The 25,574-nt window shown below is 43.3% G+C and overlaps 1 long non-coding RNA gene across 1 annotated transcript; it reads right to left on the reverse strand.

Annotated features, from left to right (window-relative positions):
• Positions 1 to 13,773: 13,773 nt before the first annotated feature.
• Positions 13,774 to 16,665, reverse strand: LOC109755179 (uncharacterized). The gene is made up of 4 exons (XR_006662178.2): positions 16,351 to 16,665; positions 15,483 to 16,144; positions 15,332 to 15,402; positions 13,774 to 14,487 (listed from the first exon to the last, which is right to left on the reverse strand). It is a non-coding gene; the product is annotated as an uncharacterized lncRNA (long non-coding RNA).
• Between the last annotated feature and the right edge of the window lie 8,909 nt (positions 16,666 to 25,574).

Raw genomic sequence — 25,574 nt, forward strand, 5'->3', positions numbered from 1 at the left:
CCTTTCCAAAAAATGTTTCAAGAACCGCTCTATTTCACCCCAAAACATTGAAGTAGACAGCGACAGTGAACCCGACTTCACGCCTTAGCCGGAACAAGAAGATCCTGAACTAAAAGAGGTTACTGCTGCGGATGACCTGTCAATGCTTGACCGATTACGTAAAGGTGGCCTTCCACATGATGATGCATTTATTAATGATGATGATGAGCATGTCATTACCGATAGTGATGATGATGATGCATTTATTGATCCGGAGCATTTATTGAACCCGATGATCCAGATTATTATTAGGTATTCAAATTTTTATGTTGTACTTGATTTATATAGTTACTTGTATGATTGTATGATTTATATAGTTGGTATGTCTAATTTTCTTACTTTGTATGATTGTTTCTTACACATAGTGCCATGGTCTATATGTCCATCCCCGTCGGCCCTCGCCCGCTTTATGATTCGGATGTGGTAAATTCTCTTTCATAACTATTTGTTGCATTTCGCTTTTATGACAATTATGGCCATCAAGTTGACATAGAGATATTTTAATCTAGGAGTTCTGTGAACCGGAATTTGAAACCGTCCCTCTTGTCGAGAAGTTAAATTTAGTTGACAAAGAAAATGAGTATTTGAAAGAAAAAATTAAAAGAATTGAAGAAGAGAAGATGACAGTGGAGTTGTATGTTGCCGATGTCGTCGATGATCACAAGATGAAGATGAATGCAATGCGCTTGAAGATGGATGCGATGCGCCTGAAGCTTAAAAAGATTAGAAAATATGCCATTGATAATGAGGCTTGGTATCATTATGCCGTTGGATCAATTGTTACCTCGATCTTCATCACATTTGTTGTGATGAGGGTTAGTTTTCTCTAGTGTTTTGCTTTACAAATGGATGCTTAGCTTATTTTCCTCCTAAATGGCGTAATTACCTAAGTTAGGTAAAAATGAGCTATACTTAGCTTCTTCAGTTCATTTATGACATACCTAGCATACCTAGGACAAAAATGGCATGTTAATCTTTGTTACCTCCAAAATGATATAGACTTAGCTTATTTTCCTCTAAAATGACATAATAACCTTACTAAGCTCCAAAATGACCTATTTACCTAGCTTAGCAATAAAATGGTATTTTTACCTACCTTAGTTAGAAGAAGAAGAAGATAAAGAAGAGGAGAGGAGAGAAAGAAAGAGCAGAAAAAAATCTTCTTCTTCTTCTTCTAACTTTCTTCTTTCCCAATTTGCAGATTTGCTTTAGATGAGGAAGCTTGCATTGATGGAGTCTACTCTACTCTTTATGCTTCCTTCTTGTTTTGATTTTGTAGGATGAACAATGTGAAACTTGCTACCTATATATGCATGTATGGATGAAACCATTGTATGCTTGTTGTTGGATATGTTGGCTAGCTATATATGTTGCATATGGACTTTTGATTTGCTATGTATATGTGTTGGATGATCATATCCATATGGAAGGGATATGATTTGGTATGTATATGTGTTGGTATGCTTGTCGAAAGTATTTTCCTATGTGTATATATCTGTGAAATTGAATGAATTAAAGAAAAAACAGAAAAAACAAGGGCTATACAGGCTCTTTGCCATCAGCTGGCAGACATCAAAGAGCTTTGTCGTCAGCCAGCGGACGGCAAAACATGCCATGTGTCAGCTACGTGTGCAACCTGGGGCAACAGGCTGGCCTATTTGGATTCATTGCCGTTTGCTGGCGGACGACAAAGACCATTGCATCTTCACCGACATCCAGCGAACGACAAAGAAATCAAATAGGCCAGCCCCCCGGGTGCTGCCACATGGACAGCTTTGCCGTCCGCTGGCTGACGGCAAATATGCAAAGGTTTTTGCCGTCCGCCAGCCGACGACAAATATGCATAGGTTTTTGCCGTCCGCCAGCGGACGGCAAAGCACGCCGTTAACACACTAATGGCATGTAGCTCACATGTGAACCATATGAAGCACGAATCAGTGTTAGGCAGGGTGTATGAAGGGTGCACAAGATGGGAGTAAAAGTTCCCTTCTCGACCCACTTTTGGGTGTTTGGCAGAGTGCATGAAGGGTGCATGAGTCCACACTAGTAGGTTAACACAAATACACGAAGCGGGAACAACTATATTGAGATGAGAATGCAACCAAACACCCACGTGCTTTGTGCTACAGTGACTGATCTGCAGCGTCTGAGTTTGATTCAATGGTCATGTTGCGCCTAGACATGGACATGCCCATGCAGAGGATGCCTAAACACCATCGAAGTCCCTCTGCTTCTCGAGGCGCACGATGTTGGTGATGCAGGGTGCAACTGCCCGCAGAGCCTGCTCCCGGTCGACGGGAGCCAGCTCGTCAAAGACGGCGTCCAATGGCATGAATGGATTTCGGTGACGGAGCCCTGAGAGGATTCGCCCGGCAACGACGACAGCAACCTGCAACCCCTCCTTGTCCAGCTCCGCCCCCACCATCGCGCGGAGACGACTCAGCTCCTCGGAGATATAGCTGAAGAAGGAGACCAGGTCAGGAAGCCGCAACTCGTTGAAGTCGACGCGGTGGTCGAACGGGTTTAGCCCGACGGCCGGCATGGTCGCACTGGCACGACGGTAGGCATCACGCAGCCGCAACACGTGTGTGGCAACTTGGTCCACCAAGTGGCTGGGGCGATCCTAAACCTCGTCACGATCGGCCCGCTCGCACTCCAGCCGGCTCCCCTGACTTCCTATCGTATCTCCCGCTTTTTGCAACAACTCCACCGACGCCTCGAGCATCTTTGTGGTGGACGCCTGCCGTGTTTGAAGCTCCGTGAACTCCCGCACATAACGGAGGAGCATGGCACTCCTCTCCTCCTTGTGCTCACGGAGTTCCACGTACTTGGCGCTAAGCTCCGCATCCTTGGCCTGGAGCTCCTGTGTTAGGCGCCTCACCTCAGACTCCATGATCTGTTGCGCCACCATGGCACCAGGTAGAAGCAATGGGGAGAGGAAGCAAAGGGGGCAAAATGGCTGAAAGGCAATGCAATCTATGGGAAGGCAGAGGGAGCCAGCCAAGGAGCGGGGTGAATCTTTGGGTTTTCACCATGGGAAAACACCAGTCGACGACTTTTCACATCAGGGAGAAGTGGGTTTTACATGCGGAGTCATCGTGACTAATTGCTGCCGCGCCTGCTCCCATCAATCAAAAAAATTAAAAATCCTGCCGCGCCTGCTCCCATCAATCAAAAAATTAAAAATACTGCCACGCCTGCCGCACCCAAACACCAGAGCAATGCCGCAGTGGATATTTAAATTTACCTGCCGGCAAGGAGACAAAAAAGGGGTGAAAAAACAAATGTGGCGGCGGCCTAGCTAATCGGTCGCACTAGCCCAACTAGCTAGCCACCGTGCTTCACTGATGTACTCGGCACGAAAGGTGGTCTTTCGTGATTTGACGACACATTTACTTGCTTTGGCGCTACGATCGAGGAGGACCCAGAAAATGCGTGGTAGGGCATCCCACTTCTCGGCAAGGAAGAATATATGTGTGCACCACCCGGGAGGACCCCGAAACTGCACGGTAGGGTGTGCCATGTCTCGGCGCGGAGGAAAAATGTGCGTGTAAAAATATACTGTATCAGACGTACTGCCTATGGTTCGACCTCGGGACCCAGCCAGTCGGTCAAAAACACCCCACTAGCCATACAGCTTCATCATGCTAACGTGGCACGGAGGATAGGTGTGGTTAGCTCCGTCTCGACCAGCCACAACGTCTCTTGTTCTAGGCGAATCTTCTATTTTCCATGTTTTTAGTTATAATAACACCACAGCAAGCTAGTTCCACTCTTCGTGTGTGCCCGTGTGTCTAAGAGCAAGTATAATAAGGTGATGTAAGCGGGCTGTAAGGATTTAAATACTATATCTTTGCTGACTTGGAAGAGAGAGAAGAGGAGAGAGAAGAGAAGCGGGCTGTAGACTTTTTTGCGAGGAAAGAGTGAATATACTAGAAATAGAGATACAATCGGTGTTCATAGCTATGGCAATTTCCTGAGGGAAATTTCTGAGCCAAACTGCAGTTTTCACCTGCTCTCTACCTAGCTGTGCTAAGCCATGGCTCACAGAGTTGACTTCGCGACTGATTTTGATGATCGAGACATCTTTTTCCTGAAGAAGTTCACGAATATTCTGGACACGCGACGTATAGCGCGACATGTTGGGGATGGAGGATTGCACCAGTGCAACAGCTTCAGCATAGTCTGTCCCACAGACAGCAGAAGTGGCGACCACTGGAGGGCAAGGGCCAGGCCCTCCTCCATCGCAGCAAGTTCTGCGTCCACGGCGTCAGCGCATCCAAAGAGGTACCTGCATGCAACGAAGATCGAGGATCCGACACTGTCACAAAGCGCCATGCCCATTCCTGCTGACCCGTCTGGAATGAATGATCCATCCACATTGAGTTTGACCCGATCAGCGGGCCGTGAACTTACAGCCGGCTGTAGCACATGCTCCAAGAAGCTATGTGATGCGTCTCCCACGTATCTACTTTTCCAAACATTTTTGCCCTTGTTTTGGACTCTAACTTGCATGATTTGAATGGAACTAACCCGGACTGACGTTGTTTTAAGCAGAATTGCCATGGTGTTATTTTTGTGCAGAAACAAAAGTTCTCGGAATGACCTAAAACTTCACGGAGATTATTTTTGGAAATAATAAAAAATACTAGCGAAAGAATCAAGGCCAGGGGCCCACACCCTGTCCACGAGGGTGGGAAGCGCGCCTGCCCCCCTGGGAGCGCTCCTGCCTCGTGGCCCCCCTGGAGCTCCGCCGACCTCAGTTAGATTGATGAATTGGAGCTAGTTCTGTGTCACCCTATGTTATAACTATTGCATGAATAATCGCATCTGGCATAATTCTCCATCACCGATCCAATGCCTACGAGCGTTTCACATATTGTTCTTCGCTTAGTTACTTTTCCGTTGCCACTGTTACAATCACTACAAAACTGCTACTGTTACTTTTGCCACCATTACATTTACTATCATACTACTTTGCTACTAAATACTTTGCTGCAGATATTAAGTTATCTAGGTGTGGTTGAATTGACAACTCAACTGCTAATACTTGAGAATATTCTTTGGCTCCCCTTGTGTCGAATCAATAAATTTGGGTTGAATACTCTACCCTCGAAAATTGTTGCGATCCCCTATACTTGTGCGTTGTCAAGACTATTTTCTGGCGCCGTCGCCGGGGAGCATAGCTCTATTCTTTGAGTCACTTGGGATTTATATCTGCTGGTCACTATGAGGAACTTGAAAGACGAGAAAACTAAAATTTATCCCTCAACTACGAGGGGAGGTAAGGAACTGCCATCTAGCTCTGCACTTGATTCACCTTTTGTTTTGAGTAAGCTTGCGACACCTAAACCTGCTTCTGCTATTAATTCTGATATGTCGCATGTTATTGATGATGCCACTTCTGCTATGCATGATACTTATGATGAAACTACTTCTATGCTTGATACTACTGTGCCACTTGGTGAATTTCTTGATGAACAACTTGCTAGGGCTGGAGAGAATGAAATTAATGAAACTGATAATATTGATGAAAGTGATGATGAAGATTCTCCCCTAGATATGAATTGCCTGTTGTGCCTAAGGGTTATGTTATGGATGAAGAAACTGCTAGGGAATTTCTTGCTTGCAATGATAGAAGTGATCTTAAGAAATTATTAGCTAAGCTAAAACAAAAATCTCTGAATGCTAGAATGAAATATGATCCTGCTTATGCTACTTCACCTATCTTTGCTACTGATAAGGATTATGATTTCTCTGTTGATCCTGAGATAATTACTTTGGTTGAATCTGATCCTTTTTATGGCTATGAATCTGAAACTATTGTGGCACATCTTACTAAATTAAATGATATAGCCACCCTGTTCACTAATGATGAGAAAACTCGCTACTATCATACCCTTAAAATATTTCCGTTCTCATTAAAGGGTGATGCTAAAATATGGTTTAATTCTCTTGATCCTGGTTGTGTGTGTAGTCCCCAGGATATGATTTATTACTTCTCTGCTAAATATTTCCCTACTCATAAGAAACAAGCTGCCTTAAGGGAAATATATAATTTTGTGGAAATTGAAGAAGAGAGTCTCCCACAAGCTTGGGGGAGGCTTCTCCAATTACTTAATGCTTTGCGTGATCATCCTCTCAAGAAAAATGAAATACTTGATATCTTTTATAATGGATTAACCGATGCTTCCAGAGACCACCTGGATAGTTGTGCTGGTTGTGTTTTCAGGGAAAGAACAACTGATGAAGCTGAAATTCTATTGAATAATATGTTGACAAATGAAAATAATTTGACACTTCCTGAACCAACTCCTAAGCCAAATCCGAAGAAAAGGGGTGTTCTATTTCTCAGTCCTGAAGATATGCAACAGGCAAAGAAATGTATGAAAGAAAAAGGTATAAAAGCTAAAGATGTTAAGAATTTACCTCCTATTGAAGAAATACATGGTCTTAATTTACCGCCTGTTGAAGAAACACATGGTCTTGATAACCCGACACAGGTAGTAAAGGTAAATTCTCTATAGATATGATAAAGCTGAAATCCCGCCTACTAAGTTTGCTAGCCAATGCTTAGATGAGTTTGATAATTTTATGGTTAAGCAAGAAGACTTCAATGCTTATTTTGGTAGACAATTAAAACACAATGCTTATATGATTGAACACTTGAGTGATTATATGTCTAGAGTTAAAGGTGAACTTAAACTTATTAGTAAACATGCTTCTATGGTTACCACTCAAGTAGAACAAGTGCTCAAAGCTCAGAATGATTTGCTCAATGAATTAAATAGTAAGAAAAATGATAATGCTGTTAGAGTTATGACTAGAGGGGGTAAAATGACTCAGGAACCTTTGTATCCTGAGGGCCACCCTAAGAGAATTGAGAAGGATTCTCAGAGAAATAATGTTGATACACCTAGTCCTTCTAAGAGGAAGAAAAAGAAAAATGATAGGACTTTGCATGCTTCTAGTGAACCTGTTGTAGACACACCTGAGAATCCCAATGATATTTCTATTTCTGATGCTGAAACACAATCTGGTAATGAGCATGAACCTAGTGATAATGTTAATGATGATGTTCATGTTGATGCTCAACCTAGCAATGACAATGATGTAGAAATTGAACCTGCTGTTGATCTTGATAACCCACAATCAAAGAATCAACGTTATGATAAGAAAGACTTTATTGCTAGGAAGCACGGTAAGGAAAGATAACCATGGGTTCAGAAACCCATGCCTTTTCCTCCTAAACCATCCAAGAAAAAGGATGATGAGGATTTGAGCGCTTTGCTGAAATGATTAGACCTATCTTTTTGCATATGCGTTTGACTGATATGCTCAAAATGAATCCTTATGCTAAGTATATGAAAGAAATTTTTACTAATAAGAGAAAGATACCGGAAGCTGAAATTTCCACCATGCTTGCTAATTATACTTTTAAGGGTGGAATACCTAAGAAACTGGGAGATCCAGGAGTACCCACTATACCATGCTCCATTAAAAGAAACTATGTTAGAACTGCCTTATGTGATCTTGGAGCCGGTGTTAGTGTTATGCCTCTCTCTTTATATCGTAGACTTGATTTGAATAAGTTGACACCTACAGAAATATCTTTGCAAATGGCTGATAAATCAACTGCTATACCTGTCGGTATTTGTGAGGATGTGCCTGTTGTGGTTGCAAACGTTACTATTTTAACGAACTTTGTTATTCTTGATATTCCCGAGGACGATAGTATGTCTATTATTCTTGGAAGACCCTTTTTGAACACTGCAGGGGCTGTTATTGATTGCAACAAAGGCAATGTCACTTTTCATGTTAATGGTAATGAGCATACGGTACACTTTCCGAGGAAACAACCTCAAGTCCAGAGTATCAATTCTATTGGAAAAATTTCATCGATAACCATTGGAGGTTTTGAATTTCCTCTTCCTACTGTCAAAAACAAATATGATATTCTTATTACTGGGGACGTGCATATCCCCGTTGAGGTAACCTAGTGCTATTCGAAAATTCTCCAGTTTCATGTGAATCGGAATGAGTTTGTTAACAAGACTTGATCAACCTTGTTAGTGGATTCCTTTTGATGAGCATGAGATGGATGAAGTTAGAAAGCACAACCTTCTGTACCCTCCTTTTACTTTCTGTTATTTAGTTGAAATAAAACAAAAATAGTATTTTCTGTCTGTTTTCTGAATTATCCGTGCAATAAAAATACCCTGAAAATAAAAGTTCTCCAAATGCCCCGAAATTGAAATATGATTTTTTCTGGAATATTTGAGAATATCTGGCACTAAGAACACAGCAGGGGGAGCAAGCACCTGGCCACGAGGGTCCAGGGCGCGCCCCCCTGCCTCATGGGCCCATGGTGGATCCCCTCCACTTATTCCTGCACCCACACACTCCTTCTTCCTCCCAAAAAATCACCAACCAGCTCAAGCACGAGTCCTTGCTCATTTTGCTACCATTTTCGATCTCCTAGCTCAGAGCTCCACTCACAAAACTGCTTTGGGGGATTGTTCTTCGGTATGTGACTCCTCCAATGGTCCAATTAGTTTTTGTTCTAGTGCTTTATTCATTGCAAATTTTTGCTGCCTAGGTGACCCTGTTCTTGACCTTGCATGTAAAATTTATATGGTCCCAAGTAGTTCTAATGCATGATATAGTCTCTTGGCACTTGTGGGAGTAGTTGCTATCAATTTTGTTGAGTTTGGTTCACTTTTATTTTGAGTTACTAAAATTTTCAGAAATTTTTCAGAGGAAGAAATATGTTTAGGAAAATGTACCAAGGTGGTCCTTCAAGGAAGCAAGGACCCAAGCTCGCAATACGCGATGCAGACGATGAACCATCGAGGGAAACTCTAGTGCGGGCTTGTGAATGGCCGTCGGAGAACTTTATGGATCGAGCAGGAATCAAGGAAGAATTTAACGTGTATGTGTGTAACGCTGAACTTGTGAGCTTCGAGGCAGATAAGTCCCGTCAGTACCACTATCTCACTGATTCCTTTGTGAGAAGGTTTGAATTTTCATCTTCATGCAATTCTCAAACTGTCCTGTTTGATCTTTATGAAAATTCTTATACTATGGACTTAGAGGATTTTAATACTGCTTGCAAACTTCCACAATGGGGTAGCACTAGTGAGCCTCACAAGTCTGAGTTTAGAGATTTTCTTGCTAGTATAATTGTGGGGGGGGGTCTAGAGATATAACACAAGCTACCATAGGGAGCATTCATTTTCCTGCTATACATTATTTTGCTCTCTTCATAGGTAGGTGCATCAATGGTAAGGATGAAGCATGTCACATGTGTGTCCCTGATCTCAGTATTCTCTGGAGTGCTGTATTAGGAGATAAACATTATAATTTGGGAGCCATTGTTGCACGTAGGTTGCATAATAATAAAATTAATGGAGATTTCTTTGGTGGAATTTATGCAACCCGTCTAGCTAATTTTCTTGATATACCCATACGTGAGTATGATATTGAGTTGCCTCCTGTTTATTTAGATTATGAGGCTATGGTTCGTCATCAGTTTGTTGAGAGGAACGATCAGTTCCTCCAGTACCGACTAATCTTTGACAGACGACACACCTATCATGTCGCTCTCCCTGCGCCTACTTTCTTTGACTTTCAGGCAAAGGGGAGATATGTCATAACCAGGGAGGAGGCAAATGAGTATGAGAGGAGGACGAGGGCAGCTCACCTCCAAGCTGCAGCCCACGATGCAATAGCCGCTGCATCTTAGTACGACCCCAACTACAACTTTGGATATCCGCCAGGCCAGCCGTGGCAATAGACCAACTTAGGCCAAAAGCCTAAGCTTGGGGGAGTACGTATTTCTCACCGACATTACGTTCATATTCACACACTCATGCTAGTTGTCGGTGCTCATACTCTTTCATTGTACTATCCATCCTAGTTTATTTTCTTTTTCTTGCTTTCTTCTTGTGTGTTTGAAAAACTTAAGAAAAACAAAAAAAATTAGTAGTAGCTTTTAGCTTGTTTACTTTATTGCTGTAGTAGTAATAATTAAAAGAAAACCCAAAAAGATTTCCCGTTCTTCTTTTGCTTGTTGGGAGCTTTCCCGTGTAAATAGTTTTATTTGTTTTCTTTTCTTTGGGGGTCGATAGGAGAAGACCATAATGAAAATGTTGAAGTGGCTCTTATATGCATTATTGTTGATTTAACCAAGAGCCCATATTGCCTTGTCTTCTCCTGTTTATCAGATGCTTGCAGATTCCAGCTTAGTCCAATGCACGTGCACTATTATTATTATACACATCATTCGGTCGTGCAGGTGAAAGGCAATAATGACGATATAAGATGGACTGATTGAGATGAGAGAAGCTGGTATGAACTCGACCTCTCTTGTTTTTGTAAATATGATTAGTTCATCGTTCCTGATTCAGCCTATTATGAATAAACATGTTTGCAATGACAATTAGAGATTATAGTTGCTCATGCCATGCTTAATTAGCTAGGAGTTTATAATGGTTTACCTTGCGTGCCAACATGCTATTAAAATAGTTGTGATATGGTATGATAGGGTGGTATCCTCCTTTGAATGATTCGAGTGACTTGACTTGGCACATGTTCACACATGTAGTAGAAACAAAATCAACATAGCCTCCACGATATTTATGTTCATGGTGGATTATATCCTACTCATGCTTGCACTCAATGTTTATTAATTTTAATGCATGTTCATGACTGTTGTCGCTCTCTAGTTGGCCACTTCCCAGTCTTTTTCTAGCCTTCACTTGTACTAAGCGGGAATACTGCTTGGGCATCCAATCCCTTAAAACCCCAAAGTTATTCCATATGAGTCCACTATACCTTCCTATATGCGGTATCTACCTGCCGTTCCAAGTAAATTTGTATGTGCCAAACTCCAAACCTTCAAATGAAATTCTGTTTTGTATGCTTGAATAGCTCATGTATCAACTAGGGCTGTCTGTATCTTCCATGCTAGGCGGGTTATTCACAAGAGGAGTGGACACCGCTCCTCACTCACGAGAAAATGGCTGGTCACCGGGATGCCCAGTCCCATGCTTTATGCAAATCAAATCGAAATAATTGCAAACAAACCCCCCGGCGACTCTTGTTAGTTGGAGGCACTCGTTGTTTCGAGCAAGCCATGGATTGATGCTTGTTGGTGGAGGGGGAGTATAAACTTTACCATTCTGTTTGGGAACCGCCTATAATGTGAGTAGCATGGAAGATATCGAGATCTCTCGGTTGTTATGTTGACAATGAAAGTATACCGCTCAAAATATTATTTATCTCTATTTCAAAAATCGAGCTCTGGTACCACTACAAATCCCTGCTTCCCTCTGTGAAGGGCCTATCTATTTACTTTTATGTTGAGTCACCACCCTCTTATTAAAAAGCACCAGCTCGAGAGCACCACTGTCATTTGCATCCATTACTTTTAATTTATATTGGGTATGACTATGACTGGATCTCTTTTACCATGAATTACAATGTTTAGTCAGTCCTTGATCTTTAAAGGTGCTCTGCATTTATGTTTTGCGGTCTCAGAAAGGGCTAGCGAGATACCATCTTGTTATATCATATTATGATTGTTTTGAGAAAGTTGTCATCCGAGATTTATTATTATTGCTCGCTAGTTGATTATGCCATTGATATGAGTAAACATGAGACCTAAGTGTTATTGTGAATATGGTTAGTTCATAATCTTTGCTAAAAAATTGAATGCTGGCTTTACATATTTACAACAACAAGAGCAAACAAAGTTTGTAAAATTTTTTCTTTATCACTTTCAGTTTGTCAACTGAATTGCTTGAGGACAAGCAAAGGTTTAAGCTTGGGGGAGTTGATACGTCTCCAACGTATCTACTTTTCCAAACACTTTTCCCTTGTTTTGGACTCTAACTTGCATGATTTGAATGAAACTAACCCGGACTGACGCTGTTTTCAGCAGAATTGCCATGGTGTTATTTTTGTGCAGAAACAAAAGTTCTCGGAATGACCTGAAACTTCATGAAGATTATTTTTGGAAATAATAAAAAATACTGGCGAAAGAATCAAGGCCAGGGGCCCCACACCTTGTCCACGAGGGTGGGAGGCGCGCCTGCCCCCCTGGGCGCGCCCCCTGCCTCGTGGGCCCCCGGGAGCTCCACCGACCTCAACTCCAACTATATATATTCACGTTCGGGGAGAAAAAAAATCAGAGAGAAGGATTCATCACGTTTTATGATACGGAGCCGCCGCCAAGCCCTAAACTCTCTCGGGAGGGCTGATCTGGAGTCCGATCGGGGCTCCGGAGAGGGGAATCCGTCGCCATCGTCATCATCAACCATCCTCATTACCAATTTCATGATGCTCACCGCCGTGCGTGAGTAATTCCATCATAGGCTTGCTGGACGGTGATGGGTTGGATGAGATTTATCATGTAATCGAGTTAGTTTTGTTAGGGTTTGATCCCTAGTATCCACTATGTTCTGAGATTGATGTTGCTATGACTTTGCTATGCTTAATGCTTGTCACTAGGGCCCAAGTGCCATGATTTCAGATCTGAACCTATTATGTTTTCATGAATATATGTGAGTTCTTGATCCTATCTTGCAAGTCAATAGTCACCTACTATGTGTTATGATCCGGCAACCCCGAAGTGACAATAATCGGGACCACTCCCGGTGAAGACCGTAGTTTGAGGAGTTCATGTATTCACTAAGTGTTAATGCTTTGGTCCGGTACTCTATTAAAAGGAGGCCTTAATATCCCTTAGTTTCCAATAGGACCCCGCTGCCACGGGAGGGTAGGACAAAAGATGTCATGCAAGTTCTTTTCCATAAGCACGTATGACTATATTCGGAATACATGCCTACATTACATTGATGAATTGGAGCTAGTTCTGTGTCTCCCTATGTTATAACTGTTGCATGAATAATCGCATCCGGCATAATTCTCCATCACCGATCCAATGCCTACGAGCTTTTCACATATTGTTCTTCGCTTAGTTACTTTTCCGTTGCCACTGTTACAATCACTACAAAACTGCTACTGTTACTTTTGCCACCGTTACTATGTGAGACTGTGTGGTGGGCCATATGATAGAAAAATAGTACTTCCTTGTAGCCCACTACTATATGTGTTGGCTACTAGTAAGATGCCCGTGCTACGCAACGGAATCATAAAAGACCACATGGAACATTATTTACTTAAAAATTATAGTAAGAGCAAGTACATTGCTACAAAACAATAAATAATGTACCGAGCCAAACGATTTCTTCTCCATATTCACCTTGCAGGAGGACTTCTTGTACTTTATTATTCCTCACTCTATCCCATAATGCGATAATAGAAAATCCTTCCGCCCACACATTTTGCAATTGTAATGACACTCCAAATCAGTCTGTCTTCTGCAGCTCTTCGCTATTGCAACCATTATAATTTTACCACCATATCAAATGTTGCATCATGCTACAGAATGCTTGTCTATTTTTGAACTTTAACAATTAATAGTTTGAATAAACACTTAGAAAAAAATAACTCAATTTGTCACACTCCACGACCCATGACCTGAGTAGTAACCACAATCCACAGCCAATGACCATCGAAATAAGCTTTATGTAGTAAGAGTTCTAGGTGCAATAAGTCGAATAAATCATATTTCTTACCAGCTTGCTAGTAAAGCATGTGGAAATCCTAATTTTGAACTGTATAATTAGTAAACATTTGCACTAACTGGCACTTCCATACACAAACAAATGCAATCAGATTGGCTTGAGAAGTCTGCTATGGAAGAAGCACAAACAAATACTTGTATCATGGAACACAAATATGTTGTCTTCTAAGGCATAATAAACTGCTAATTGCACATCATCTACTGTTTTCGTAATTGCTGCTCGCGTATACACCTAGGAGGTGTTCGGTGCAAGGAACTTAACGCAAACGCAAACACAATCGAGTTATACAGTTACTGTAAAGGGAATGGAGAAAAAACAGAATTTGTTTGGTTACTCTAATGAACTGTAATAACGTAATCGGCCGTATGACCAGGCCCACCGTCCATCCCCATCGGCGACATCAGCGCCTTTGACGCCGCCGACCAGAGCTCCCAGGCCAGCACGTCAACCAACTCGTCTTCAAGCTCCTCGCCATCCCCTCGCTCGGCCTCGGCGTCCAAGCCCCTACCCTCGAGCGCCGTCTCTGCCTCACCACCGCAGACGAGAATTCTGACGTCAAGCAGCGGGATGATGTGCTGCTGCAGCCCGCGGCTGGAGCTGGCGGTGGGCGTGGTGGCGCGCACAGGCGCCAGCACATTCTCGTTCATCCTCACCATTGTGCCCGGTCTACAGGTCCTCACCCACGTCGGCCACTGGGTCACTTCACACAACGAGCCAGTCCCCAGGCATGCAACACACTCATGATCGTCAGGACCTGACACTATACCAGCGTGCTACAGTCTCCATTAGCTACAGCCTGCATTTTTGTCAGAACCACGTCCAACATTGAAATAAAACAACAATCTCATGAGTCCAAGAATAGTATACCGAATCAAGAAGAAATAAAAACCATTTCATAATTAGTACACAATTCCAATGAAAACAAGTAAATTTCACAATTGCAGATCCTCTCCCACTCCTCACTTTTGTTCACAAAAGAAATTCAGAATATACAGCACAATCCAAGAATTTGAGTCTAAAAGAATTGGTTCGTCCAACATCATTGGCCAAGTTGCCGGCTTGCTGCTGAGATATTGACTTTCTCAAAATGAAGGAATCCTCCAGAAGTAATTAAAACAGCGTGATCTTTCAACTTTAGAAGGCCAAGGCTAAAACCAACGTCCCTCTGAAAACCGACTTTTATTTCTATGAAGAGAAACACAATAAAAAAACAACCTATTTCCTCTCAAAATCTGTTAAATGCATCACTTGTATGTGTGAAAACCCCATATAATTAGTGAGTGATAAAACACATGCACTCCTGTGAATAAAACAAAACTAACTTACTTCAGCCTATAGATTGGCCTACTCTATTTTACTGGACAATCATATACCCTATATTATTATTTTTGCGGGGAATGATAAATCTGGTACGATATTAAACAGTGCCCATACAAAAGTGTGTAAAACAATTAGCTGAACATGGGTCACCGGTATTAATACAGTAGGGCGTGCCTCGGTTTCTTCTGACGTTCATATGCAGGACATAGGAGTACATGCTGTATTGTTGCTACATGTCCCAAAACAGAAGCAAGTGAAAGCTAGCTACATACATACTCTTCTTAGGATTTTATTTAGATAATGGTGCAGAGCAGGCGTACCAGTAAAAAATGAAATCCTTCTAATGCCTAGCAGAGCAGCGTAACAGTCAAAAAGTAAATCCTTCTAATGCCTGGGATCAAAATAAATCGAAGAATAAAAACAGGGTTATCATGCCCTATTAATCTGCACCTTTGAAAATCATTCACCTACTTTTTCCCAAGGAGATCCAGAATCCAGGGAATCAAGAAGCATATATGTGACACGATACTTTCTCCTCAACGCCGAAATGCCATCGATGTTGGCTAGAGGAGGAGAGGATGACGGCGCGCTGAAGAAGGCATCTAAATGGCCCAACATCCTTCATCTGTGCACAGCGTGAGGAATCTCGGTGGAAAATCAAAGAATAAGCTTATATTAGATCACATCCATGCTTTTTGAAGTAAGGGTCCACATGATCAAGGGCTTGATGTTTTGCTTTATTTTGAGAATTTCTAGGTTAACAGTCCTAAGGAGACAACGATTCACAACTCAGGCTAGCATATAGGAATCAGGGTGATTGGCTTGACACCCACAGATGGGGTATATGTGGAGATGAATCTATGATACTTCTACTGCAATCAAATACAGGGCTATGATATCTATTTTCGAGTAACTTGGACTATGAGGAGGAAAAGCACAACCTTGGGCATCAGGCATATCATTATACTCACGAAAAAATAAAAAGCTAATTGGTATGATAAAAATATTCAAATCTGTAGGATAATCCAAATCAGGATTCAAACGTGCAAGAGAACATATATTGCCTGGCAATTTTTTGCATTTTCCTATCCCCTATTCTCCTGCCTGGTCTATAGCCAATCTCTTCATGCCTCCTGCAGTTTGGGCAGAGAAAACTGTGATGTGAGACCACAGAAAGCGCTAGTACTGCGATTTGATAGATCAGGCTAAGTAAGTGCGAGGAACGACGGGCGTGAAATACATCCTAGCGAACTGATTAATGGCCGGCGGTGACGATGACGGCGATCTGAACCCCAACTTCATGCAGACGGTGTGGATGTCCTCAGGGAGCAGCGCGTACCTGAAGGGGGTGGCCGTGGAGCGTGTCGATGGAGAAGAGTGAGTAGCATGTGGCGCCGCCGCCGGCGAGGATGTGCAGCGCGTACCCCGCGGCGTACTTGCAGCGGTCGGCGTCCAAGGAGATGTGGGAGGTGGCCGGAGAATATGGCGGGGAGAGACGGGAAAGGGGGCAGAGGAGACAAGGTCGTGGTGGTGGTGGCTGCAGCGGCAGAAGGCACCCGAAGCATTAGGGGCGGACGGCGCCGGCAGCGGCCAGCGCATGAGATCGGAACTCCATTGTTGGCTGGAGGAAAGTCGCACGGGATGGATCTGGATTGGTCTGGAATAGAGAGATGAAGGGGTCTGGAAAGAATACGAAGAGAGTGGCGGGGGTCTTTGTGCAAAAGTGCCCGAGCTCGTATCAGATGCGTTAGATGCGGATCGAACGGTCGAGATTGATAGACGGCAGGCACACCATCATCACCAACTCAGCTTTTTATAGGAGTAGAGATAGAGATTATATTGACTATAGATGACACGGCGAGATGTTATAGCCAGCAACGGGCTATATTATTAACCATGCTCTAAAGGTTAGACGACGGAGAGGAGAGAGAGATCGCAGACCTGGGACCCACCAGTAAGTGAGTCAACGGTCATGCACGTGTTGACGAGGCACTCCCTCTACTCTACTCAATGTAATACTGTATAAAATCAAGTTATGGGACAAAGCCAACAACCGTTGTTGTTTTAGGCTATCAACTTATGCTTTGTAGTCCAGGTTGCCAATTCGAATCTCGTCTTTTAGATTTGTTAGTTTTAGGTCCAAATTTGATCAATGACAAGTGGGACCCCCGTGTGTTGTTCTGATATTTCAGTGTAGGATGTTTTTTTGAACAAACATTTTGCGAGGTTAGACAAGTAACGGCACGAGTTACACATATTTTGCAAGTTTACGAACAAAAATGACAGCAGCATAGAATATCACATCCACCCCGCAGCTTAGATTCTATGGTGATACGAGTTTTTACATCGTTGGAACTGAGATCCAATGGCTTGGGAGTAGTCTTTGCAATTATGCGCAATTTCCAAACTCTCCAACTTTTTTTTGCAAATAAAACATCCAGGCCTCGTGTGTGCCGCTGCATCTTGGATCCAACGGCTCCCCGTTGCTCATATTAGGAGCTCCCCGTAGTTTAATTAGCCGCTACGGTGATACGAGCATCTAGGTCGTATGATCTGTGATCAGATGCCACATGCGTAGTACTTGTACTTTCTACGCAATTCCCAAACTTTCTCAGGCCTATATTGCAAAAACATTCAAACCTCCTACTGTGAGCTGTTAGATCTCCGTGAACTCGTATCACCATAGAATCTACGGTGCGGGAGCACCTCATATTCTCCCGTGAGAGAAAACATCAGGTTCTCTCACAACTTGGATGCTACGGTGATACGACCTTCGAGGTCGTTTGATCTGAGATCCAATGGCATCTAAGCAGTCTTTGTGGTTGTAAGTAGTGGCCAAACTCTTTGGGGGCTTTTCTACAAAAAAAATTCAAACCACCGAGGAGTTGTTGGATCACAAATCCAACGGCTCCGAAGAGCTTGTATCACCAAAGCATCTAAGGTGTGGTAGTACATGATATTCTTACATACAGGAGAATATGTGGTCCTCCTTCATCTTAGATGCTACGGTGGTACAAGCTTCGAGGTTGTTGGATATGGGATCCAAGGGCATCGGAGTAGTTTTTGTACAAATTGTGTGTAATTCTCAAACTCATTAAGGTTTCCTGTAAAAATATTAAGACATCCTGTGAGCTGCTATATCTCTGATCTACAAGCTCCAAGCAACTCGTATCAGCATATAGCATCTAAGGTGTGCGGGCACATGATATTCTCCCGGAGAGGAGGGGGGTGCACAACCAATCGATGTTTGGGAGGGTGGGGACAAATATAATCTAAACAATCCTAAACAGAGCTTCACAATTTTATCTAAGGTCGAGGGGTTAACCCCCGACAATCTACATAGCTCCGCCTAAACACAACATTTGCATGTACTCCCTCCGGTCCTTTTTAGTTCGCATATAAGGTTTGTCTGAAGTCAAAGCTCGTAAACTTTGACCGAATTTATAGAGAAAAATACCAACATTCAGAATGTGAAAATCAACAACATTAGATGCGGCATGACTTTAGTTTTCATATTGTATAAATTTAGTATTGTATATATTAATATTTTTTTCATATAAATATGGTCAAACTTTATGAAGCTTGACTTCAGACAATTCTTATACGCGGAGTAAAAAGGACCGAAGGGAGTATGTAGTACTAGATTTAATATTCATGTTTCAGTTTCTTGTTCATTTTAAATATTGAATTGAGGACCATGCATGTCTTACATTTTACTTCCTTCGTTCCTAAATATTAGTCTTTTTAGAGATTTCAAATGGACTGGCACATACGGATGTTTATAGACATATTTTAGAGTGTAGATTCACTCATTTTACTCTGTATGTATTCACTTGTTGAAATCTCTAAAAGACAAATATTTAGGAAAAGAAGGAGTATTTTTGAATTCGTGTCATACATGCATGGTTTGGAAATATAGATGCACTATAGTTATTGGATTATTGTTGTGTTCGTGTGTGTGTGTGTGTGTGGTCATATGCTTGATACATACAAAGTTTTCTCACCACCATACCGTTCATCTTTTAAATTTGAATTTGCAGTGAAAAACTTACTAGGGATACCATGAAATGTGAAATCCACATTGAGGTCACTATATCACAAACTCACTCTAATTCAAGAACTGTTCATAAATCAATTACCACGTTGAGATTACTATTTGGAAGGAAAATACGGGCATTGTAATACACATAGAATCGTTCGGCAATTTAAAAGATTCCTTTTGTATTCTCGAATGGTAGGACCCAAGGGTGTACCAGCCAGACCCTGGCTCGTGTTGATCCTAAAAAAACCCAGGCTCGTGTCCTTCTGGTGGCATGCGTGGTACACACATTAGCCAACCTCGACCAGTCGAGCCTCCGCGTTTCGAGTCGAAATATCTGGCGGCCAGAATTCCAGCCCTAGGAAATTCCCCTCATGTCCCCGGTCCATAATGACTACCGATGAACAATGGAGGCATGCTTTAGTAACTAGACAACGTTACCTACCATGCCGAGCATGGTTCAATTCCCTCGGTCGCCGCTACCCAAGGTCACCCGTCAATTACATTGCCTAGTACTAATAGGAGTACTACCATGCCGAGCATAGAATTGAGCCCGTTTGTTCGTGCCTAGTACTTGAGTTAATATATCAGGCAATGCACTAGTACGGAGGTAGTATCCTTTTACTCTGCATATACAACTTATCTAAAGTCTAACTAAGCAACATGTTTGACCAAATCATTTCTTAAGAAATACAATAGGAAAGATGTATCGCTTGAAAATTTATTGCATGATGAAGGTTATGATATTGTTTCAAATCCTGGATTTTAAATTTCAGAAAATCCAAAACTGACCGGAAATTCATGAAACTGAGCATGGTCACGTGATATGGCACAAATATTCCTACATAATTTTTTTCTTCAATTTGAGACAAGCTGCATATGAGAAGTTGCACAAATGAAGAGCCAAGGTATTTTGGAACAAAATCTGTCACGTTAAGGCGAACGCTTTCACTATTGAAAACGTGGGCATTTACGTGCCGCCACGAGTCCCGCTTCGCATCGGCAGGTGCCGTCCGAGCAAGCGTGTCAGTCAACGGGAGGCGTGCGAGCAGACCGCTATGCCAGCTGACCGAGAGGCGTGCGAGCAGACCGCTGCGCAGGCTCACCGGGAGGCGAGCCCTTTGACCAGGCTCCGTCGCCCACCTTCGTCCCAACTGCTCCCACTTTTAATGTCATTGGCGCCGTAGTTTAAAATCAACCCCGCACTACCTGGTATCGCTACAATCTTCTCTCTTCCTCTTCGATTCTCCTATCGTCTACCTCCAACCAGCCTGACCTAACCGTACGCCATGCCGCATCACGATGGTCTGCCCTTAGTCTTCGAGTTTCCTGAGGAAGACACCCAACTGGAGTCTCAAGAACATAAGGCGCTTTGGGATGAGCTAGATCTAGCCTTGCTGGAAGACGCCGCGCCTGTCCCCGCTCCCGTTCCGGCTCCCGTTGCCCCGACTGCGCCAGCGCCCATCCCTGTGGCATTGATGGGCTGGGAGCCGCACATTGTTGTCGAGCTTGATGCCATGGGGTTCCATGAGGTCCCCGCCGACTTTCACACGCCGTGCACCTGCCAGTGCATGTGCCTACCTATGCGCTGACGCGCGCGCCCGTGCACCTGCCAGCGCATGCGCCTGCGCGTGCACTGACGTGCGCACCCGTGCTGGTGCCCGTGCACACGAATGTCTCTGCCGCACTGTGTCCAGCGCCTGTCCCCGCGCGGGTGCCTGTGCCCCCCTCAACGGCATGGATGGCTGCCGTCAACCGCTTCTTCGCACCAACGCCAGTCGCCTCCTCCAACCAGTTGACTCGCTCCTGGAGACCGAAGTCCAAAACATTGTGGCCTTCCTTGAAGCTAGGGCCAATGTCCAGGAGTACGGCAACAACGGTGCAAGACGCCGCCGTCGCCGTCGGTCAATGGCCCGACGACACACAGAGCACGGCAGAGGAGCCGCTTCCCACCGCAAGACGCCCCCACCGCCACCGCTTAATCTAAATTTACCATGAAAAACGTTCGGATTGCCATGCTTAAAATCCGAACATTTATCATTTCCATTTATTTTAGATCGATCATCGTGTGAATGTAAAGTCAAAGTCAGACTGAATGAAATCTATGGTTTGATCGATTGAATGTTCTGCTAGATCCGTATCAAATTAAATATAAAACGTCATCAAGCCACATGTATTCCTTCTCATCCAACGACCTAGACTGCTTCAATGTCGAGCGCTCAACACGTTTAGCATGCTGTTAATATCATGCCAAAAATAGTGCTAATCACATAATAACACGGAAGTAGTATCCTACTTAATATCCGCATGCACTTAATATACTTCCAAATTAATGTGCATTCCACGTGCACATTGACTAGTACTACTAGTACATGAAACTGGTGCCGTAACTTGTGAACGCTTCTAGATATGGTCAACAGCAACATCCCCCGCGAGTTCTTCGTGTTTGCACGTGCGTCTAAACATAGAAGGGGAGGAGAGAGAGAGAGAGCACACATGGAACCCACCAGTAAGTGAAGGTGAATAGTACGTGCTAACGAGCCGGTCCCACTAATGTACTAAAAATAATATTACATGTTATCCATTAAATAGGTTGTGGTAATATAAAAACAGTATATGAATAAAGGGGGGTACAACAAACATTGTTGTTCTACGTATGTTGCCTATTGACGTGCGGCTTGAAGGCCCTGGTCGCATGTTCGATCCTCGTCCTTTTTAATTTTTAATTTATATATGAGTCCAAATTTGTTTCATGACAGGTGGGCCCATCGGTGTGTAGTTTGTAGCACTTTAATTTGTGGGTCAAAATTTGTTCCATTACAGGTGGACTATCGGTATGTAGTTTTGTAGCTTATTTTTAATAATTAAAGAGAACAATAGTGTTTCTTGCAATAATACCATGGTGTGACATTGAAGGCGAGAAAGGACGTGCGAGAGAGCGATGACCGAGCCAGAGGGAAATCAATTGGGGGAGGTGCGGGGGTTGCAACGGTGTTTGGAGTAGTTGTGGGCCGAATGCTACGAAAATATAATCTAAACCCACCAGAATAAATGCCTACACAAATTAATCCAAGGTTGGAGTCCCCCTCGCAATGTAAATAGCTCCGGCTTTGCGAGGGATGGAGAGGTAGCTTCAATGTGTGGAAGATATGGCGTGAGAAAGCGAGGTCAATTGAGACACATATATATAGAGAGACAAAGTGAGTGTGGTCCGACATTCATTGAAAAGATATATATGCTCTGGAGAGATATTGTCCGATTGAGCTTTTGGGAAGGGTGAGGGCTGTAAAATAGAGCTTGAGAGATGATCCAGTCACAGACATGTAGATATATTTTGTGCGTGGGAGGAAGCAAGGTCAACCGATTACATATATAAAGGGAGAGAGATTGAGTGAGTGTGGGTCGTCGTGCGATCGAAAGAGTGAGACGGGTTGGAGAGAGTGACCTAGATAACAATGTGCGTGAGAGAGTATACAATATGAATATGTCAAATTGGGCTCAAACATGGAGATATATCATTTGTGTCCGAGAAAGAGCAAGGTCAATCGAGACATACAAAGAGAGAGAGAGAGAGAGAGAGAGAGAGAGAGAGAGAGGGAGGGAGGGAGAGCGCGCGAGAGAGAGATTGAGCAAGCGTGGCCCGCCATGAGGTTGAAAGAGAGGGGGCGCCTTGGATGGACTGACCTAGATAGACAATCTGCGTGAGAGAGTATAGAGAGTGTCGATCGAGGCCCGAACAGGGAGATATATCATTTGCCTGTGAAAGAAAACGAGGTTAATCAAGACTCGGATAAAGAGAGCGATATTGGGCGAGTGTGGCCCGCCATGCGGAAGAAAGAGTGAGACAGTGTCGAGGGAGTGACCTAGATAGACAACGTGAGTGCTTGTGCACGAGAGGTTGGGGGGCTAGTGTAGCGACCCGACCTCAAACGGTCAAGTCTCTGTGCTTCAGTGTCATCCCTGGATCGGTAATGCTGACACACACAGTACTCGAAGGATTTATAACAGAGTAGCAATCACACACTTATTACATCGAATGTCTCCAAAGAGAACTTATTACAATAAATATGGCATAAGGCCATCTAATACGATAACAGCGGAAGGCTTGGAAGATAAAGTGAGTCCATCAACTCCAATGGCATAGCTGAGCTGCACGGCAAAGAACTAACGAACCTTACTCCTCGTCTGAAAAGTCTGCAACATAATACGTTGCAGCCTGAAAATGGGTCAGCACATGGAATATGCTGGCAATATAACACAGTAGAGCAAGAATAGAATAATGCTATCACTACATGCATATTTGGCTGGTGGAAAGCTCTATGGTTATAGTTTTGCGAAAAGCCAATTTTTCCCTACAACAAAGGAATAGATTTTATTTAACTATCATGGTAGTGGAAACATCATTGAGAAGGTTCCTCCAACTCAATCCCAATTAAAGTAATTATCAACCAAACACATTAAATTAGAGTGATGAGATAGATATGATAATCCAAGTACTAGATACTCAAGATGTCCATAACCGGGGACACGGCTAACCATGATTAGATTGTACACTCTGCAGAGGTTTGCGCACTTTTCCCCACAAGACTCGATCTCCTTCGTTGGATTTCTTACACTACATGGTGTTTGAGAAATGGATGACCGAGACACAGTCTTTCAGAAGCATTAACTCTAACTCCGGGTAGACAGTACCAACCTACATCCCTCTACATCTGCTAGCCTACCACTGGAAGAGGTCATGCGACTAACTCAACTATGCTAGAGCCCATAATAGCTTGTGGCTGCACACGGAAGTTTCTAGAATGAAATATCTCAGTTCCCTTTGAGCCTGGGTGGCGGACCTTAGGATTATCACACGGGTACTCCGGGATATCCTAGGACAACACTGGATTCTCCAGGTGCCCAAACAAGCAATCCACCCAGATGTGTATTAAAGTTGCCACCTTAAGTTGAACCATTAATTAACAATCTCACATCTGTCATGGATTCACTCACCCAAACCACGTCTACGAGCATGGCATAGCAATATAAGCAATACGTAGAAGTAACTCCCAAGGGTTTGATTATAACAGGGCAATAGGTTCTACCTTATCAACTACTTCCCAATACCCACAAGTTAATCACATCCTAATCATGCAGTGTTTGAGGATTGGAGCTAATGCATAAAAACTGGGTATGAAAAGAGTATGATCAATGTGTTACTTGCCTTGCTGATGATCCGTAAAACCTAGAGACTCGTAGTAGCACGCTTCGCACTCTGGGAATTCTATCGCAAACAAACAATAGCATACATAAGCAATCAAGCAAAGATGCACAGGTAAAACTCCAATAAGAAGATCTAACCAGAAAGTTCAACTTGAGAACTCTGGTTTGCAAAAAGAATCAAATCAAACGGAGCAATGGAACTCAAACTGCGAAAGAAACAAGATTCGTTTACTAATCTGGACTAAAGTCAAATTTTGCAGTACCAAAATCTTTTTCAAGTTGGTTAAACAGAAAGAGGGCTTCGAGACGAATATCTACGTGCTTGAATCACCTGATTCCCACAAACGAGCGAAAAGTTAAACAAAAATGAAAATCGGATCAGAAATCGCGATCGAGAATAATCGCGAAAAACCCGAGAAAAAGAAAAACTGACGAACAGGCTAACGAACGAACGTTCGTTGTCTGTGACTAACGAGCGAAAACCGTTCGTTAAAACGAACGTATGGACGAATGTCCGCTAAATACTCTAAACCGAGAAAACCAACGAACCGATCTAAAAAAACCCGACGGTTTTCACCTAAACCGAAAAAAACGAATGGCGAGATTTGCGAACTCCGGCGCGGCTCCGGCGGCTTCCAGCGAGCGGGCGGCGGCGGGGTGCGGCGCGGGGCGGCGGAGGGCGGCACGGCAGCGGCTCGGCGGCGGCGCAGCAGCAGGCGGCGAGCGGCGGCGTGCGGCGCGAGGCGGCGGGGCTGGCGGCGGCGACTCGGGGCTCCAAGGGGGCCCCAGGTCCGGCTTTTAAAGGGGGGAGGTGGCTTGCGGGCTCGGACTCCCTCGAGGAGTCCAGCTTGGAGACGACGGCGCGCGGGGCTGGCTGGGCCAGCTGGGCCGCGGCCCAGTTCGGTCCGGCGGGCTTTCTCTCTTTTTTTAAACAGATTCCGCCGAAAAGAAATCCTAGAAAAATAAACAAATATCTAAAAATACCAAAACAAATTTTCACTGTCTAAATAAAATATTTGGAACAGGGTGAACATTTTCTTGGCCTAAAATGCATATTTTTCCTATGCAAATAAAATAGCGATAAAATCCGAATAAGATCAAATATTTGATTTTAACATTTTTCCTCCAATATTTCATTTATTTTGGAGAAGTCATATTATCTCCTCTCATATATTTTAATATGAAATATTTTCGGAGAGAAAAATAATTAAAACAAATAATCCTCGTTTCAATATTTGATAAAATTCAAATATGAAAACAGTGAAATCCCCAACTCTCTCCGAGGGTCCTTGAGTTGCTTAGAATTTCGAGGATCACGA

This window comes from Aegilops tauschii, chromosome 4 (genome assembly GCF_002575655.3).
Source record: "Aegilops tauschii subsp. strangulata cultivar AL8/78 chromosome 4, Aet v6.0, whole genome shotgun sequence".
Classification (NCBI taxonomy): Eukaryota; Viridiplantae; Streptophyta; class Magnoliopsida; order Poales; family Poaceae; genus Aegilops; species Aegilops tauschii.